This window comes from Artibeus jamaicensis, unplaced genomic scaffold, assembly GCF_021234435.1.
Source record: "Artibeus jamaicensis isolate MK-2021 breed Jamaican fruit bat unplaced genomic scaffold, CSHL_Jam_final scaffold_916, whole genome shotgun sequence".
In the NCBI taxonomy this organism is placed as follows: domain Eukaryota; kingdom Metazoa; phylum Chordata; class Mammalia; order Chiroptera; family Phyllostomidae; genus Artibeus; species Artibeus jamaicensis.
Window position 1 is genome coordinate 36,874,884 of NW_026522059.1, and position 16,725 is coordinate 36,891,608.

At 36.3% G+C, this 16,725-nt stretch overlaps 1 protein-coding gene across 4 annotated transcripts in view; it reads left to right on the plus strand.

The window, feature by feature from the left end:
- The first annotated feature begins 661 nt into the window (after window positions 1–661).
- The window catches only part of LOC119051961 (uncharacterized), a 62,018-nt gene continuing 45,954 nt past the window's right edge, over window positions 662–16,725 (plus strand). The window contains exons 1-3 of one of the 4 annotated variants that reach the window (XM_053661129.1): window positions 662–778; window positions 13,135–13,237; window positions 14,353–14,580. The gene's annotated coding sequence lies outside the window, so the exon portion shown is untranslated. Of the gene's footprint in view, window positions 779–6,822; window positions 6,879–13,134; window positions 13,238–14,352; window positions 14,581–16,725 lie in introns of those variants that run through there. The other 3 variants (XM_053661128.1, XM_053661131.1, XM_053661130.1) reach the window with 3 other exon arrangements.

Below are 16,725 nucleotides of genomic sequence, written 5' to 3' on the forward strand. Positions count from 1 at the left end.
ATCATGCTCCATACCATACTTTCATAGCCTGATGATTTCAGTTAAATTTATATAATTTTAATGTCATAATATGTTTCAAAACATGGTTTCTTAATGGCTGAATTATATTTATCCTATGGAATTACTCCAAATCATATAACTATTTCTCTTTTGCTGGATATTTGGATTACTAAAAGTTTTCTTTATAATGAACAATTTTATGATAAACATAACCTGGAAAATCCTTATTTACACTTTTTTCTTAAGATAAATGATTAGATATGGAATTATTGTGTAAAGTAAGAACACTAAAGAATATACTGTTACCTTTACTGCCTCCATGTAAGTGAGCAAAATTGAGAAAAGATTAGATCTATACGATATTATGATCCAATACTAAATCAAACTCCACCTAAGTTCTCACTGTAACTATCTTTGTCCCAAAGAGCTTTTCCAAAGGAGAAAAAAAATGAACTAAATTCCTAAAGTGTTGTCTGGCAATATACTAGGATCCAAACATACTTTTGTACACAGTTGGCACGAAATGTCTCACCAGGATCACAAGTTAAAATGTCCAAAAAGTAAGCCCGCAATCATAAAATAAATTTCACAACTTTGAAGGCCTGGTGTTGTGAACTCTATGCATAGATACACTCAACACATTTTTGAAAACAAGTTAAAATGGTAACTGTTTATGGGGCTAAACCTCCCTTATCTTTTGTTTTTCTGCATGTACCGTTTGAAAAGCAGCTGAAGAGCAACACGCAATACTTTGGCCCCAGCTGGCATAGAATAGGAAGTAAGTAAATTAACTTTATAATTTCTGTCTTTCTGAGAAACTGACTGGAATACTCAAGATCCTATTAATGATTTGGAACAAGTAGTTGTAGTTCGTTTCTTCAGTCTCTCACGATTGTTATGGAGCAGATGCTGAAGCTGATGTCTGGCCAGGATGTAAGGACTATACTTAGAAAGGTGAAATAGAAACAATATAAGTTTAAATACAAAAACTGAAATTATTTCTCAAATTTTCTTTAATACATGTTCTGTTGACAGCTGACTTTGAGGTTATATGGAGAAACAGAGAGCTATTTTCATATTGCTTTTCAGTTTGCAATCAATGTTCACAGAAGGTGTAAGATTCTGAAACACTTTGATGATGTACCAAAGGCTGTAGGCCCCATTTTAATCTAGAATATACAATACCTCCTGGATTGATGTCAGAGTGAGTTTCTGACTATGCATTCCAGAAGAATGGTATATTGAAAAATTGAAAAGAAAATTGTCAAAATGACTATGAATATACAAAAATGATTTGTGTTATACATTGGATACCTTTCTTAGTGGTTAAAACCTGGATTTGATCCAGTTGAAATGCTGTGATGAAAGAAATTAAAAGGCTCTAGTTCTTTCCAAAAAAATACAAATCTTTTTATTCCCATAGTCTAAACTATTTTTATTGTCAGAGGTCATATTTCTCTTTACAAAAAATAAGTTTAGGTTTTGTTTAACTTTATCCAAGGAGATTTTAGAATTATATTTTTAAACAGATTATTTTTTTGGATTGAAAAAGAGGCATATTTTAATCTATTAAAATTTTGTGTGTATGCATGTATTGTGTCATACTGATTTATAAGAACCAGCAAAATTGTTCTGTGAATAAAATAGAATGAGATTTATAGGCAAAATAACAGATTAATAAGTAGAAATCAATTAAGTCAGGTCATCGTCAACCTAGTTATTTCATTCAAAATATCAAGTGAACGTCTGTCTTCTGTTAAAGACAGAATTTTCATATAGAGAATAGTTAAACTAGATTGAAATTTCCTTCAGTTCTAAAATTTCATGACATTTGTCTTTTTTATAAAACTCTTTATGTTTTTTCTAATCTGCCTTCAAACTCTGCCTCCATTCTCAGAATACTACAATTTTACCTGATATTAAGAAATTTCAGTGTGTACCAATATTTTTTAAGTTTTCAACAGTTAGTTTATAAAATTTTCAAGAAAACTATAGGAAACAGTCACATTACAAGACAATTATTAGAAAAGTTGGTTAGAGCTTTCTAGATACTGAAACATTTTCCAAAGATTTTCGTTACTTGATTATGTTTCCTGGCTAAATTACATTTGCCACAAGAAGTACTGAAAAGTGATATTTATACAACAACATAGTATAACAATGATAAAGTGAATCCAATCAATAAAACTCAGTATATACTAATAGGAAAATTTATTTGTTTTTTTTATTCTGGAATGGTTGGCATTTGAAGAGAAACAAGTTAAATGGAGAAAGAGGGTAAAATAGAATTATTTTACTGAAACTCTGAAAGGGAATCCTAAAAGTACAAAACAGAAGTTTTGGGATTTAGTGGTTATATATAGAAGAGTAATTTTTATTTTACTATTAGAGTCTGATTAGAGGAACTAAGGTTTGTGGGGCTAATAGAAATGCACGCACATTAAATGTGGTATTAAGGTGGTAAGTGGTATGGGACCTGCACTAATCTGCTACCTACTTGCCTTAGGAACAAGCACTCACAGAAAAAGTCACCAGATGGATGTAAGGAATTTGGGGGAAAATTGTAGATTTTTGGTATTGGAACTAAGACTCAAGCAAAGGGACAGGTGACTACTTTAGAGCTGGAGGGAGAAGGGTGGAAATAGGGTGGTAGATGGGAGGACAAGAGCCTTGACAAAGAATGATATTCTCCCTTCTGCACAACAAAACCAGAAACATATATGACTACATTACTAGTGATTATCAATGGGAAATATCTTCCTTAGAATTGTGTCCTATGCAGAATATATTCCAAGTTCTTTAGGTTCCACTGTGGCTGTTAATAAAGAACTGTGACTGATGAGAATCCTCCCCCACTGCAGCAAACTCAAAGAAGGGGCGTGCAAGGCTGAAAAAGTAGACGAGCAGGAGAGAGGGCTGGGAAGAATAGGGCTGGGGCAAATGACACAAGCAACAAAGAAAGAGGAAAGAGTGGCGGTGGCTGAATGAGGCAAAACCCAGCAGCTGAGCAAGGCCAGCAAGTGTGGGACCCCCGTGGTATAAGCGGAGGAAACCTTTGTCATTAATAATAGCAGTACTGCAGAAATTGTCAGTCAGTTCTCACATTGGCATAAGGTTAAGCCACTGCAATAAATCTATCTATCTATCTATCTATCTATCTATCTATCTATCTATCTATCTATCATCATCATCATCATCTAATCTAAATATCTATCTATCATCTATCATCATCTATCTCTCTGTGGTTCTGCTTCTGATACACCTTCCTAGCATAATTTCTTTCTGTCATAGCAAACTACTCCTAGGTCTTCCACAACACTAGGTGCTCTGTCCACCCATGGTTCAAATAGACTTGGTGCCTGCATGTTTTCCTGCTCTTTGTCCTGTTGTTTAAGGGTCAGCTCAGTTGCCACTTCCATGGAGCCTGTCTTAAGCTCCTTCATTTCAGTCTGTTTTATTTGAGATCACTTCCTGCAGCCTTTGAGGACGCAGCCTGTATACTACTGTTAAAGTCCATTGTGATGTCTCTTTGCTTAAGAACAGGAACTTGTTCTTTCAATTAAATTTAGCACAATTTCTGGCATAATATAAACATCCAATAAATGTTTACATAAATTTAAATGAATTGTGTTTTTTATTTTCTTAGTTAGACCAAAATTTAAAATATTTAATTGTTTCAGGTATGCAAACAAAATCAACCTTTTTGTATTTTTCTCTGTTCTTTTAAAATATATATTTAATTAGTATTTATGAAGTTAAAATATTATGATAAATAGATCTTTTATTCACTTACACATTTACTAGTTATAAATAGCCTACAATTTTTGCAAGTTATGAGAATACAGTGCTGAATTCTTTGTGTTCATGAAATATATTCTAGAGGAATATCAGGAGAGCTAGTGATAGCTTTAAATATCAGTTTGTCAAAAGATGTGGATTTTTCTAAAAATAAACCTTCTTCCTTCTTGCAGACTGAATATATGTTCCACTATTTGGGGTGAAAATACTAGTTTTCAATTTAATTGCTTGATTCAATATCTACCTTGATAGCAAAATTCTAGTGTCTCCTCCCTACCCTGGATTTTCCCATGAACTCAACAGTTTAATATGCCCCACAATGAAAAATGGGTTAACAGTGGGCTTCCATATCAAATTCAGGCTAGTGCTATAGTCTATCAGTCTATTAGCCTATTAATCTTGCTGTCACATAGTGTCACTTTTAGAAACTGGCCCTACACAGTGTGACAGTGGTGGCACTCTCTGTTTTGACACTCCCATGGCAAGGTCACTTCTTTATTCCTTCTTTCCTTCTCTCATCTCTCCCTTGCTCCTTCCCTCCCTTCCTCCCCCCTCCCTCCCACAACCCTCCCTCCCTTGCTCCCTTCCTCCTTCTCTCTCAACTAAATTCAAACAAAGGAGCTCCATGCTTGGATTCCTTAAATCCCAACTCTAAATGTTTAACTACTTTAGATTACATACATCGTCATATTCATCTTCCCCTACACCACCAACTGAGTTTCCAAGGCAGCAGCAGGCTCCAGAGCAATGAGTAAGCATCTGGTCTCTCAGAGACTGAGATTCTTCATCTTATTTCCCAGCCCCCCAAATTCAGAGTCTAAGGCCTGGGAACTTAAGTCCTCAAAAACACATAATCTTACATACAACCACTCCCTGGTCAATGAGGCTTGAAATGGCTGCCCTCCACACCTGGAAGAGGTCCCTCAAGTGACCTCCTAAGTCCTTATGCCAACATTTCTAGAAGAACCCACCTTTTTTTAATGAACAGTGACTTAACATTCTAAAGGGCTCCCATGCTTGCATCTGGGATTTTCCATTGACTTGTCCACATCTAATTTGGAAGCTATCACGCATTACTAGCAATTCACATTATATATTTTTTCCTTTTGCCTACTTTTCGCCTTCATTTTATTTGTTTCAGCTCTTTCCATGAGATTTTGTTATTGTTCAGTGTACTCCATCTGATCTTTCCAAAGTTTACTTTAAAAAAAATATTTGTCCACATCCTCCCTTAGAAGAGGTTTCAGGCCACTTCATACTCTAAAAGGCCCATGTTGGCCTGAAAGTCACATCCTTGTCTTCCTTTGATTACACCACACTGACCCTCCCGGCACCACCAATCAGTCTGGCTTCAGGGTCACACTAACCACAAACCAGAGCTCACATTTCACTCCAGTTTGGATTTTCTGATGACACAGCTGGTATCGACCCTACACACTCTCTGTGTTTGACGGGTGGGAAAGGACAGACAATGGGAAAAACCAGTTCCTGGCACAATGCCACTAGAAAGTTATCCCTTTGAGAAACAAAGGGACAATTTCTCTCTGGTGTTCTCCTGTTTTTCCACTGGGGATTGTTTCTCTCTAGCACACTTATTTTAAGAAACAAAAGGCCATGCTTCAAAAAATTTTCCTTCAAATCACTGCTTTTCCTGAAGAGAAGCTATTCAGTCATTATCAGCCTTCTGTGCTACCTTGACCATGATCTGTGGGTAATTCTTGTATCAGCTTTGCTTGGTACTATAGAATAAGCCTTCTCTGTCCAAAGTGGTGGGATCAGAAGTAGATGATAGGTTTTTTTCTTAAAAGACTGATGTAAATGGAAAGCACACAAAAATGTTAAAAAGAAGTACACCAGTTAGGACTAAAGAATCAACTGGGTCCTCGTTGGGGTTGCTCAGTGGGTTGAGCACCAGCCTGTGAACCAAAAGATTGCCAGTTGGATTCCCAGTCAGGGTACATGCCTGGGTTGTGGGCCAGTTTCCTGGTTGGAGGCGTGAGAGAAATGGCCCACATTTCTCTCACACATTGATATTTCTCCCCTTTTCTTTCTCCCTCTCTTCCCCCCACTCTCTCTGAAAAGTAAACAAAATCTTAAAAATAAAAAAGAATTGACTGAGTTGGGGTCATAAATGTCTTAGCCTAAACTTGTGTTTTGCATCCAGATCATTGCAAGACCATGAAGGAGAAGGACTTAGAGAACAAGCAACATGAACACTATGAGGTCTGAACCCCCCAAAAGAACTTAAAATAGAAAGCTAAACTCCTATGGAAGACCTCACCACGGATTCATAATTTCAGAGGGGACATTTATAAGGAAAAAAAGCTAATACTTACTGATCATTTACTATAGAACAATCCACCATCTCTAATCATCTTGACAATCTTTAAAAGGTTATTACTATTTATAATTATTTTTTAAGGTGAGGACTATTTTACTGAGGAACGTTCAGTGATTTGCCCAAAGCTACATTGCTAGTGAACAGCTGAACCAGAATTCAGATTTGGATATAAGGTAACCAATTTGTTAGGAAGCCAATCTGTAATGCAGCCATACCTAACAAAAAAATAACATCACAGTATAATATATAATAAGAACTTAGGCACATATGTGTTATTAAAATGGACATTTATTTTAAGTTATATCTAATTTGTTATTATTTACTTTATTACTTAAATGAAATTATTTGAACAAAGCAATAATAAGACTAGATAAGACAAGTGGTAGTATTGGTCTTAGGGCTTATTAAACATCATATATGTGAGAAAAATATAATAATATTCTAGTAATGTATCATACCCATGACACAGTAGGATATTTCTATTATTTCTATTTCCTCCAGCAAAAATATTTCTCTGAACTCCCTGCAACCTTTCGAACATTCTTCTTCTCTTTTATGTAGTGGTAAATTAAATAGAGCCAAAAAATAAAATGCATGTTGATTTTCAGCTCTGTTCTTAACAAGCCCAGGTCACACTGATTCCTGGTGTCCTTCCAATGCGATAGCATCAAGCTAGATAGCCTCTCAACGAAAGCACTGGAGCGTGGAATACTCAGGATTTAGTTCATAGCAGCAATAGGTAAGTTTAGACTTGCAGAAAATTAGTTTCAGGCCTTGAAAAATGTCTATTCAATCTGTATCTGCATTCTGTTTGGTAGACTGGCTGTTTGTGCAGCAGGGACCTTTGTGTCTACAGATATGTCACAGAGCTCTCTGTGTCTAAAATGTCCTGGGAGGCACACTGAATGTCATTCTAAATCATAACTTAATTTCAGGTGTTTAAAAAACAATATCTAATTATTGCACATATTTAAAAAAATACAAAGATAATTTAAACTTGCCAAATCGAAGCTGGAGGTCTAGTCAAGAATTTGAGAAAATCCTATTTATTTGACTGTCCTTTGCTGTTGATCTTTCTTTGAGTTCTAAGAACAATCTTTTTTCCTCAAAACAAAAATTTTCTTCAGTTTTTTTTGGGGGATTCATTTATTAATTAATATTTTTATCATTCTCTGAATCTACACATTATATGACATTAAATGTTGTGTATTAACACACTTCAGGTTCTATGAATGTATTTTTCATACTTAAATTTTATAAAAACCTGCACACAGATCAAAATACTCAAAATTGTGCCCTAAGATGAAAAATACATGTTGGTTGACTTAATTAGTTACAAGCATAAATGACTTTTTTTCTCCTTTGAGGAATTTGCCTTTTCCACCTCAGGTTCTAAAGAAGGACTTAAGGCAATTATTTACCAATAGAAATCCAAAGTCCTTAATTTAGCATCTGTGGCTCTTCCAGATCAATTCATGCCATATTCTCCCAACACTCATCATGTATTTTATGTTCTTAAGAATTTTCACTCAAAATAATTTTTTGTTTCTGAAGTTTTTGCCTTTCCTGATTTCTTCTTCCTAGTTTCTTGATCACCTACATCCTTCAAATCTTGCCCTCTCTTTCTCTCTTTGAACTACAGCTCAACTATAAGCCCTTTAATATTATCTTCCTGTCATCTTGGCAGGTATTTCTGAACCTCTGTTGTACTTTCTGCCTGTCTGTGGCACTTTCCAGTGTGCCCATATCTGTCTCACTGAGTGGAAAGGTCTTGAAGATAAAGACCATAATGCATTCACTTCAGCAGAGCCTGCAGGGCCTTGAAATGTGCTCAGGAGATATTGAAACAACAAATTCCAATTCACTGCCTTAATTATTTTGGTTCTTATAAGTAAGACATTAGCAAAAACAGTGTAGAAATTATTCTGTTCTAAGATCTGCTCTTCAGACTTTATAGAAATGACTAAATGACAATCACTCATCTTTTTCTAGCATTTCTCTGAGTCCCCCTATTATTGGCACATGCTTTCCATTTTAAGTTGTTCTCTTTTTAGTAACTGCTCCAGGCTCTCAATTCCATTTTTGATTGAATTCATTCAGTCTGATTTCTTTGGTTTTAGTTTCTTCTTTCTTATCTACTGTCCTTTCCATGGGGCCACTTATATCACATGCCATATTCAGCGTGGTTTCTAGCAGTCAGTAGACAGCTTCCTCTCTAGATACATTGGCGTATAATTCCCTGGTGCTTGCAGGTCAGACAGTGACCCCAGTAGACTCTTGACAATGTCTTTTGTGGTGACTTACAGTAAACAGTATTTAATAGGCACACAGTTATTTGTGGTTGGAAAGATAATGGATAGACAATTGGCGGCCAGTTCTTCACAGTCTTATGCATTAAGTTAATCATTTTCTATCTTTGATATAAACATTTTTATTTTCCTGTTTCTTCTCTATGTTACTATATATTCTCTTTGCTCTAGTCAAATTGGAATTAACTGTATTTCTTCAACTATAACCTGCACATATACCACTTTTTTGCTTACCCCAAGCAACCAAATATTATACCGGTATACAGACAATGTGTTGTAGTTAAACCCTGTGGACCCTCAAATCAGCTGGGCCTGAGTTTGAATCCTAACTATCTCTTACTTCATCACCTTGTGTCATTTTCTTGAATAATTTACTTAGAATTTCTATTTCTGCTTCCTTATTGTCAACTGAGGATAAAAATAAGATCCACCACCCTGGCTGGTGTAGCTCAGTGGATCGAGCATGGGCTTGTGAACCAAAGAGTTGCTCATTTGATTCCCAGTCAGGGCACATGCCTGGGTTGTGGGCCAGGTCCCCAGTAGGGGGTGCAGAAGAGGCAAACACACATTGATGTCTCTCTCTCTCTTTCTCCCTCCCTTCCCTTCTCTCTAAAAATAGATAAATAAAATCTTGAAAAAAAAGATCTGCCCATTAGCATTGTGATAAATAAATATAACAATGTACATAAACTACTCACACTTTGCCTTGAACATATTAAGGATCCAATAAATCAGTGATTTTCAACCCTTTTCATCTCATGGCACACATAAACTAATTACTAAAATTCTGTAGCACACCAAAAAATATACATTTTTGCCAATCTGACAAAATATAGGTAAAATTTTGATTCATTCACACTGGATGCCTATTGTTGTATTGGCTGCTGTCATTTGTTTTTATCTGACAATTTAAGGGCAAAGAGGTCAGTGCTGCTGACTAAATAGTCAGGCATTGCATGTTTTGAAAATTCCTGTGGCACACCAGTGTGCCTCTTGAAGCACAGTGGTTAAAAATCACTGCCATATGTAAGCCGCCTCTGGGACAACTTCAAGCATTCCAATATTTGTATCATAGGGCTGCCAGAAGGAGAAAAGAAAGAGTAAAAAAATTGGAAATCTATTTCAAAAAATAATAAAAGAAAAATTCCCTAATTTGGTGAAGGAAATAGACATACAAGTCCAAGAAGCACAGAGAGACCCAAACAAGATTGATGCAAAGAGGCCCACTCCAAGTCACATCATAGTCAAAATGCCAAAGGTTAAAGATAAGGAGAGAATCTTAAAAACAGCAAATAAAAAGTAGTTAGTTATCTAAAGCCGAGTTCCCATAAGACTGTCAGCTCATTTCTCAAAAGAAACTTTGCAGGCTAGGAGGGATTGGCAAGAATATCCAAAGTCATAAAAAGTAGCTACCTACAGCCAAGATGGTTCTACTCAGCAAAGATAGCATTTAGAATTGAAAAGCAGATAAAGAGCTTCTCAGACAAGAAAAAACTAAAGGAGTTAATCATCAAGCCATTATATGAAATGTTAAAGGGGCTTATTTAAGAAAAAGAAGATCAAAACTATGAACAATAAAATGGCAAAAAATATATCTATCAACGATTGAATCTAAAAAACAAACTAATCAAGCAAGAAGAACAGAGACAGAATCATGGATATGAAGAATGTTTTGATGGTTGCCAGATGGGAGGGGTTGTGGGGGAAATGGGTAAAGAGGTGAGGGGATTAAGAAGTACAAATAGGTTGTCACAGAATAGCCATGGGGATGTGAAGTACAGTATAGGAAATGGAGTAGCCAAAGAACTTATACACATGACCCATGTATATGAACAATAATGTGGAAATTTCCTGAGGCAGTGGGGGTGCTGGATGGAGGAGGGCAAAGGAAGAAAAACTAGGACAACTGTAATAGCATAATCAACAAAATATGATTTTAAAAAATCACTGCAATAATTGGTAGGCATTATTACTGATGGTTGTTCCAGAGGAATTTCAATCCTATTAAGTGACATGGTTTCTAACAGTCCCTGAGACAAACTAACCCACAAATGCCCCTTTTGGAATAACAAAAATGCCCACAAGGACAAGGTAAGATATAGAATGATGGTTAATGTTGTTTCTTTCGGCATCTTGACTATTTCTGCATGTCCTCCATGGAACCTAGAATGATGAAATTTGGTAAATTATTGATCCCCCGAAGTCCAGAAAAGACAAGAACTAGAAACCAATAATAAGTTAGCGATGACCTTTGTGCATTTACTTTTTAGATCTGTGATCACTATAGAAGTGTTGTGTGGTGTGTGTCTAAACCTCAAGTGTTGCTTCAGGCTACATTTCAAATAAAGACAAGGACATGCTTTAGTATTAAACATTTTTTGTGTAAGATTTTAAAATTTGATTTACTTGTAAGAGATCATTATTGGACTTTCTCAGCCCTTTAAAATCAGATGGATGAGATTTATTGCATGTGTTTTGAAAGCCAGTTGCCGTTCTTTGTTGAAACTCTTCATAGGTGGTTTCAGAATGGTGACATGTTGTGTAAAGGATGCCATTTTTCATTCCAAAAGCTATCAATTATTTTGTCTTGTATTGTCACTGCCAACATATGATCTCCTACTTGGAAGTAGCTAAGCACTTGCAAAATCAAATAGGTATATAACAATGACAATGACTTAGAAATAGAAAGAAATAGACACTGGTCTTGATTCAGTGTCTAACTGTAATCTTCAGGGGCAGCATGCTTTCACCTTGGATTTCTGGCTGCCTTTGATTCAAATGTTGACAGTAAATAACTTTGTCTGATTCAGTCAAATTCTCTTCACACTGGTTTCCATGACTTGTTTGCCTCTGTCTCATGGTGAGCATTATTCATGAATGTGGTATGATTCATTACTTAGGTTATAGAAAAGGCATCCACATTCCACTCTAGGGCTGTCATCATTAAGCCCGCAGAGGGAAAAAAATAAAAAGACTTCCAGTAATTGGGTGGAGAAAGGTGTGGGTCTGAGACCTTCCTTAACTATTCTAAAAGAAGTCATTTTAGTGGAATGAACTCATGTTGAGGGGTAGAGGGTTGGGCCTTATTTTTAATTTTAAGGGGATTTACACTACATTCTTCCTTCTTAACAAAACAGTGGCAGCAATGAGGGTATTACCTGCCAACATTAGCTGATGCAAAACAGACTTGAACTCCCTCCATTGTCTCCTCTAAAACACACATTCATCACACACACTCTGGTTGTGATGAGGGATCTGATTTTCCTGTAAATGTCAGCCAAAGCCTGGTTTGTTTTTTTCCCATCAAAATTTCAAAGGTTACTCAAAACAATTTTTCACAGAAATTATAAAGAGACGGAGGTTTCCTAATGAGAATCTGATCTCTGTGACTTGCCTGTCATTATAGCGTTCTTACTGGCCGACTTCTATTGACTCACTCTAATAGTTAACCTCTGAAGTCAGCATTGTAAACTAATACCAATTTGTGGCCGGCAAATATGATTTCAAAGGCCACTTACTTTAAGATACACAAGCTATGTTTTAAGCTGAAAAAAAAAAGCACCACAAACCATAATCGGATGTGCAGCACTTTTCCTGCCTTTAAAATATCAATGTACCATTTTACAGCTAATTAATCCTTGAAATAACCAGGAATCACAGCAGATGATGTCTGTAGTGATTTGGTCATATTTAGGTAGGGGCATTTGAAGCTTTGGGAACAAAGACTTTCTTTTGTAAACAGAGTAAAATGTATTGACCCATTCAACAATGATTTGCTGTTTTTGCTGTATTTGTGCCTGACTATGCAATAAAAATGACAGGATGAACTGGTATAGAAATCTTTTTAACAAATTTTCCTGGAGATCAATTAGCTTTCAATGAACAATGGTGGTTCTGTCTTTTACAAATGAGGGCTGGGGAGGGGAGGTTAATGGGCGATGTGTAGAGAGATATTAAGCCACATGCAGTGCTTTGGGAAACTGCCCAAATGTGGATATTTCAGAATAATGTAAATTGCATTGCTCTGTTATTAGAATGAAATGAATACAAGTAAACACAACTCATGTATACTGTCTTCTCAATATAATCCCAGTAGGTTTTCTTGAACACAAAGCTCGTTCCTTTCCCTATTTTGGTTCTTTGTGTTGCTCTACCTGAAATATGGTTTCTTCAATTCAACCCAGCTAGTGTATAACATTTTTGTTGCACTAGCTAAAGTTTTAGCTTCTACTTACAGTCTAATTAGATTTTTTCACTTCTTATTAGTTTTGTCCACCTCTGAATTCCTGGAACACTGGTTAGGACCAACGATATTAGCATAGAGCCTGTTCTTATATTTATCTTGTCCACCAGGCAAGAATAAATTCCTTGAGGTCATGAAGTGAGACTGTTAGATGTGTATTTCCTACCCTTATATTCTCTGCCTCCCTCTGCAGGCATGTTGGAAGTGCAATAGAAATCACGGTTAGAAGATACCTGATCACCTTGTTTGACTACATGTGTTTCAGTAACGAGTTGTTGAACACCCCTGCAGACATAGAATCTTTAAATGATGGAGGCAGCCCATCTCATTATTATATAGCACTAATTGTTATAGAGTTCTTCCTATTCAGAGCCACACTCTCCTGTTTCCTGTGCTGAATAAAGAAGCATTATTGTCAACAAATTTAAACATCATATTTCTAGGGCAGGAGCACTGAAAGCAGACAACCCATGTTCATCTCCGTTGAATCGGGTGCTCATTCATTTAACTAGTGGCACAGTAGAACCAGATGTGCTCCGAGCTTAGGTAAGTGTGGAATGAGATGAATTTTAGCACACAAGTTGTCGTTTTGTTGGTGATGCTTATTTTTGCTGTTACTGTCCTCAGGAGTTCTTTTTAGCAAATGTAAATAAAGAGCGCAATCAACATGTGGGGGGAGGAGTTTCCTTCCCCAGACAGAATAAGAAAATACATGGACAGAGCCAAAGCGGGTAGGATCAAGGGTGGGAGGTAGAGATGGCTGGGATGGGAGGAAGTGGAGGGGTGAAAAGACAACTGTACTTGAACAACAAGAAAAAAGAGAGAGAAGAGGAAAATACAACCCACAAAGCCCTACAGGTATTGCACAGGAGAAAAGCATTAAACATAGGACAGAAATCCCAAGAACAGTATTCGGTTAAAATGATGAGGTTTTGGAGACTTCTTGAAAATAAAAAATGAATGCTGTGAATCGACCAGTCTCATTCCCCCTTTTTTATCACTTTCAACACTGACACTAAATAATAAAATCATTGGCCTTTTAAGCCATTTGTTTTCTGTTAAATTTCAAAGTGATGTTGAAAGCAAATAAAGTAGTGACTTTTTTGTTGTCTATTCTTTTTTAACAGTGAAGTAGTGAACTAGAATGAAACACGGAAATAATGAAGACAAGTTTTCTAGGATGTGAAATGTTTGATAGTTGCTGGTTTATTGTTAATTTCCAGATGTATTTTCCAAATATTGATTCTTAAATCATGCTCTGTTCATAAAGATTTTTAAAACCCTCTGAAAATATTAATTTATTTATTGAGCATGCATGTACTAACTACGGGTACTTTGCAAAGCTAGAGTACATATTATCTTTTGTGAGAAATTTCCTTACACCAAGACAAGGGGAAACATACACACAAAAAACTAAATAGCTAGAAAAGCATAACAAATGCTGGTGGAAGTTCACAGAAAATGTCAGAAATCCCAGGACACAGAGCTAATTCTTGGTGGAAAATAGTCCACGTAGTTGTAGTTATATTACAACAAGGGCATACTGACTACTGCATTTCGTTTTAAAAATATTGGTTCATGAATAATAATCTCACATCATTTTAAATCACAGATGCAGCATTATATATTTTTAAGAAAAATTATGATATTGTATCTTTTAGGCAAGAATGTTGACAAGGAGGAAACAATGAGAAACAAAAATGCTGCGGACTTGATCAGGGAGCAGTGGAAGGGTAGTTGGAAATTTGTTTCAATACACCGGCACCCGAAACCCCATGATACTGCTCCCTTCAAAGGAGGCTGCAAATTACAAATGTGAACCACGTTGCTTGCCTGAGCAAGCTGGGCTGTGGCGGTGTCATTCCCACCACTTCATTCTTCTCACAGAGGTAATGGCTAATGGCAACTTAACAAGGGGGTGTGTGATGTGGTCACACGACGGATGGTGGTGGCAGTGATTCTTTGCTGATAGTTTCTATTAGATGTAGACCTCCTGACACTCATTGATCAACTGTGTGAAGCCTTAAAGGATAAGTAATTTGTCCTGGCTTCCAAATTGGTGCTTCTGTATTGAATCCTCAGGTGACCCTCCCTGTGCAAGGTTCTCATGTGAATAACAGTGAAATCTATAGGACTGAGATTCGAGACCTCTGCCAGCAGTACACGGTACCATTAGTTTTATCAGGCATCTCTGGAAAGTTTCAACCTTTTTTTAAAACAGGGTTTATTGCACCAAAAACACTGCAAAATAGAGTGAAACCAAAGAGAAATTAAAAATCCCAACACTATGCATTTTGATTTATTTCTAGTAGGAATTATTTCTAGTAAGAACATTTTTCTGTTCAAATTCTAGATTATGTTTAAAAAATAAAATTTATTGATTGTGGAGATAAATTTTCCCCCAAAGAATACATCAATTTACACTCTACTAACTGCTAGTCACATAAAGGAAAACAAACAAATACATGTGACTTTTGCCTCCCGAAAGCTCACAGGTAGAACATTTCAATCTTATAATGTTTTCTTGTAAAAGTTGCCACCGCTCTGAAGGTATATTTGACTGTGTATATCTTATCGCTCTAGCGTTGCCTCTTAGGATTTTGAGACTGAACAGTAAAGGAACACTTGCTTTCCCAGGGAGCTCAGTGACTAGTTTTTCACGTTACTCTGAAGGTGATTATGTAGAAAAAGGAATTCAAGTCTGCTTCAGTTTGGTCAAATTAAACTCATGTGTTTTTTGCCTTTCATATTTCATTGTCAAAATCCCATTCAAAAGGCAAGACATATATTTATTTAAGAAAGTGATCCACAATATGGCCTAGTGGGAAAAGGTAAGATTACCATGACTGAGTCTGAAATGTTGAGATATTCCTGGAAGATCAAAGACAAATGAACATACAAACTATGAGAGAGAGAGAGACAGAGGAAGAGAGAGGAAAAAACTATTATAGTAATGAGCAGTGCCTTCTATCAAAGCTCTAGAAAAATGGTGAGCTTAGAGACAATTCCTAAAGGGTCTTTATCGGGGTCATCAAATACAAAGCTATTGGCAGAAGGTCAAAGAAAAGAAGGCCTAGGAAGCAGAGAAGTAAAATAGCCAGAAAAATCTTTGCAAAGTCAACAGTATTCAAATGAAAAAACGAGGAAGAAATCCAAATGGTGACCCCAGAAGAAATGGAGGCAACAGTAAAACATAAAACGAAAACAGAAACAAAACAGAATAAAAAAGAAAATTTATATTTTCAGGGGAAGCCAAAGGATTGTACATATGTAAAATATGAAAAGATTGATAGAAAAAGGAGTAATTGGCAACTACAAAATGCTTCTTAAAAATTAAAATATGATGGCAAAAATTAAAATTTTAATGGAAGGGCTTTATAATAACTGACTATGGTTGAAGATTATTATGGACTTAATGTTCATGCCCCTCACCCCTAACTTTATAAGTTAAAACCCCAACCCATAGTGGGATGGTTATTGGAAGACGAGGCCTTTTTGAGATGAGAACGAGATGTCATGGGGGTGGAGCTCAAGAGTGCGATCAAGTGCCTTGATGAGAAGAGTCACCAGAGATTCCTTTCCTTCTCACTACGCTGTCCTGTGAGGACACAGCAAATCCGCAGTCTGCAACCCAGGAAGGCACTTCCCAGACCAGGCTGGCATTCTGATCTCAGATGTCTAGCCTCCAGATGGGTGACAAATACATTCCTATTGTTTATAAGCCACCAAGTTCATAGTATTTTGTTATAACAAGTTGAGCTAACACAAAGACTGACTTAGAAGTTGATAGAAATGGTTATCTTTCAGAAAGTGGAGCTAAAATAAAATCACCAGATGAAGTAATATAGAAAAGGTAAGATCACTGAATACTTACATGGGAAAGGCATACCTAGGATCAACCTAATAAGCATTTTAAAAACAAAATAAAAAGAGATTGGGGGGAAGATAATCAAAGGCAAGATGTAAAGAATTACACCGAGATTAAGAAAGACTCATATCTTCTCACAGCTTGCTGAGCAGACCTCCCAAACCTC